Raw genomic sequence first — 4,309 nt, 5'->3', positions numbered from 1 at the left:
TTATGCAACACGAAAGGACAATTGCCCTTGACCTGAGCCCTTCCAGTCCAGCCACACTACACGGTCGTTTCCAGCAGGATTGGCTGTCCAAACTGGACATCTTAATAGACTGGATTCTGATTGGGTGGCTGGTGGGGAGCATGGGTGGGGATGCAGGACCACCTGGCTTCCAGTAAGGAGTTATGAATAAAGAGGGGAGAAAGCAAGGCCACAAAGAAGAAAAACAAAACCCAAACTTGGAAGCAGCCCCGAATTCTGTCCTCTCAGCTCTCGGGAAGAGACCGCCCCGACGCCTCCCTCGCCCAGCGCACACACGATGTCTCAGAGGCAGAGAGGTGGCCGGTCCGGCTGTGCTGTCCGAGGGCTAGGGCAGCCCCCGCAAACAGGGCAGTCATTGTAAAGGGAAGGCTGCCGTGCTTCCGTCTGTCCTGTTTGTCTAGGACTTGCCCAAGGTCACTGAGGGTTGGCCTGAGATTTTGGATCACTAAATCCACACAGCCGCCCAAGTTTTCTCTTCAGTGAGGAGCATACCATCTCCAAGCCACTGGCCTCTCCCAGGACCAAGGTACGAAGTAAATTAAATCCAGCAGCAAACCTGATGCAAGCCATTCACAGGCTCCCCTGCTGTCGGCAGAGCTGGGAGCAGGGTGTGCAGCTGTCTCCAGCCTCTATAACACCTTGACTCTGTCCTACACACTCTCAACACTGGAGGAAGGGAAAAGGCTTGTGTTGACAACACGCAGGAGTTACAACTTCTGCCCTCTAGGAAGTGGCATGATCCACCTCCTTGCTGAGGTGCGTCGTCTTTCTGTTGAGATGACTGGGGAGTGAGGCCGCTGAGCTCCACTGTGTCCAGCCTGAGCGGAGAGACCTAAATTACTTTGCTTTAATAAAGCACCCAGAGAGTCTTGGAGCCCTCAGGTGCAGATACCACTAGGGAGAGGGCAGGGGACTTGGAAGAAATGGAGACTAAGTAGGGTACTTAGCAGCAGTGGAAGAAGAGGAGGGGGAGAGGGGTCCGGCAGGAAAGCCCCAGAGCCGGGAGAGCTGGGGAACTTTGTTTCCCCTCCTAGGCAGTGCTGAAACCTCCACTAACCCCCAGCCTTCAGATACACAAACAAAAGGAGCTGCATTTCATCCATTCTTAGGCGGAAAGAGCAGAGTTCCAAGAGGCTGGGAAGAGTGAAAGAGGGGAGTCAGTAGGAGCGGGAAAATGGAAAAAGGAAAGAATCCAAGAAATTCAAGGCTCAGAGAGCATCCTTGGACGTATTTGGGAGAACAGCAGACCCCTCAGAGCGCTGTGCTGTGCTGAGCCCCTCAGTCGTGTTCGACTCTGTGACCCTATATGGACCGGAGCCCATGAGGCTCCTCTGTCTAGGGGGGCTCTCCAGGCCAGAATACCGGAGCGGGTGGCTGTGCCCTCCTCCAGGAATCGAACCCAGGTCTCCTGCGTTGCAGGGGGAGTCTTTACCGTCTGAGCCACCGCGGAAGCCCCTGATCTGGCGGTGTGTGGTTACTAAAGGAGAGCGCCCAGATTTGGTGAGACAGGAAGGACGCAGGGCCTGCATCTGCAGAAAAGAGGGGAGCTGCCGCGTAGCCCTCTTCGCTGCCCTCCTCAGGCCAGACCTTCCCGGCCGCCCTCCCGGGCCGTCAGAAGCCAGTCAGCCTCCAGCCCAGCCAGAAGCCAGCTCTGTTTATTGCGCTTTCCAGACGTGGTCTCTGTCACCGTCTCTAGCACGCACCCCGCTTCTCGTGTCCAGAGGCCCTTACTTCTGTGGAGTATCCATCCACCCTATGATTCTGCGCTCGATGCTGCGGCTCCCCTGGAGAAAACGCCCTCTTCTTGCCTTCATTCCCTCACTCTCCTATCCTAACAAACTATCTCCTATCCTATCCAAACTATCTCCTATCCTATCCAAACTATCTCCTATCCTATCCAAACTATCTCCTCCTATCCTATCCAAACTATCTCCTATCCTATCCAAACAAACAGCGCAGAGAAGTTGACCCCTCCCAACGCCCTTTTACAGCGGCCCTGTTCAATGCATTTCAGTCAGAAAGACTTTCATTGGCATGGGCGTCCTATCTTCTCCCAGATCTATTAGTATCTTCTCCCAGATCTATTAAGTGGTGAAAGCACAGAAGATGATCCGTCATAAGATGTCTAACGCTTATAACATCTAAAGATGTCTGACTTTCTTTTAGAGTTTGTAGAGGGGCGTGCCCGACACAGTCATCCATCTTTGTCCTTCTAAAGCTCTGTCCCTTAGACATTCAACAGTCGGGCAAGCCTAGTGCCTACAGACTGGTTGATGCCATGATCACCAACTCACCCTGACTTGTACTACTTTTTAATGCAAAGTATATACTACCTTTTATTTTCAAAGTCTTGTTGCATATTTTCTTACCAGCCTACCCCAGCTGCATCCTGAATTAGTTCCTAAGGCTGTCACCTCTAAATATTCTGATCCATCTATGCAGGACAGACCCCACAGGAGTCAGGCCAGAAAAACATGGTAAATGTCAGGAAAAACTGGAAAGCCCCATAGAGCCCTGCCTAAAGCCTGCTCTTGCAAAATGCCCATTTGCTTCTCTCAGCCCCACAACCCGGCATGCTATTTTCACCTCCCTAGTCAGGACACAGAAGCAACATAAGAGTGTGCGAAGCTACCCCTCTGCTTTCTGGTGTCAGCTAGGCTAGAACTCTGCCACTCACTAGTCGTGTTTACCTTGGGCAAGTCCATCTGTTTTCTCTGAGCATCAGTTTCTGCATCTGTAAAGTGGACATAATTACTCTACCTGGCAAAGTTCTTAGGAAAATTAAATTATGTCATGTAGGTCAAGTACCGAGCTGAGTATCAAGCAAAGAGGGCATCCTTCATGAAGGTGACTGCCTTTTCCCTTCACCTCCCTCCCTCTTCCCAGATGACCAGGTTGTACCCTTTATCCTTTGACATGAGGACCATCTCCTAATGTGGGGAGAGAACGATTGGGAATCAGCTTTGCCTTTTCTCTCAGCCTTTCTTCTTGGCCATTTTCATCTCCAAAATGTCACATTCAACTCCATCCTTGGATCCACAGGTAAAGAGAGATCATCATACCTTCAGCTGCCCGGCAGCCAGCATGCGACCTTATCTTCTGGCACACGGAAGCTTATCGTCTACTGGCAACACTTCCTGGAGCACCACCCGTGTTTCCAGGGAGCTTCTAACACATCATCCGAGCTGTCTGGTTTCAAGCCACCATGATGCTTTGTCTGTGTCAGCTGAGGTGGGCCACTACCTCCTCCTGGAAAAGGAGCAGCTTAACCAAAACAAGAAGTCCTTTTCAGGTAGGCAGAATGCAAATACAAGTTTAGACCTCTTTGGAGCCCTGGGAAATTTAAGTAGTCCATGAAAATCGGGAGAGTCAAGCTGTTCATAGAATCAACCATAAGGAGGAATCCTGGACTAGGTTTTTCTAAAGCAAACATGTTACAAGTTAACATCAACCCAGCTGAAAGGAAATGCACCGTGCAGGGGACTCATGAGGGTCACTTCAACAACTGTTTATCAACCAGCTGTTTTTTCTTGGACCCTGGGGTGAGGGGCATAACGAGGGAAATGTGGGACAGAAGCATGAATTAAACAAGTGGTCTCTGTCCTCACGAAGTCCTACGCTCTTAAGGAAAACAAACATGTCCACAAATAATGATAGCAACAGGACTAAATATTTCAAGTAGCAGAAAAAACAAAGTTCAGAAAGTTTTCCCCAGAAGCAGAAACGTTCACTCATATGAAAGGACAAGGCGGATTCTCTATGGGCAGAGAGTTGGGCAGGTCGTTTTAGGCCAAAAAAAAAAAAGGAAAGCAAATGCAAGTTCCCAGCAGATGAAACAGCAGGATTCATCTGGAAAGGACAAGAACTTTGATAGGACTGGAGCCCTGGGGCCCTGGGGAGCAGCAGGGGCACAGAAGGCTGGGGCCACTGGGCAGGGGGCAGATGGTGGAGAACCAGAGGGGAGAAGGGGTCCGCACCACTGTGGACCACTTTAGCAGCGGTGTGGGGGGCGAGCTGAGGGTCGCACGATGGGGTAAGCACTGCCCCATCCCATCTGTGATGTTCACACTTCAGACAGGGAAAGCCTGTGAAACAAACGAATGCCCAGAGCTGCTCTGCTGTGTAACACTGATATCGTCATCTTCAGAAAGCAAGGGCGGGGACAGGGTAGGGGGTGGGGGGGGGGGGGGGCATCTATTCCGTTTTGAGACAAGATAGCGTAGGTATATGTAGATATGCCACATAACGCTTCCTCATAAAGTCAGTCGAA

Source organism: Cervus elaphus, chromosome 12, assembly GCF_910594005.1.
Source record: "Cervus elaphus chromosome 12, mCerEla1.1, whole genome shotgun sequence".
Taxonomy (NCBI): Eukaryota; Metazoa; Chordata; class Mammalia; order Artiodactyla; family Cervidae; genus Cervus; species Cervus elaphus.
Note: the sequence above shows the minus strand (reverse complement) of the source record.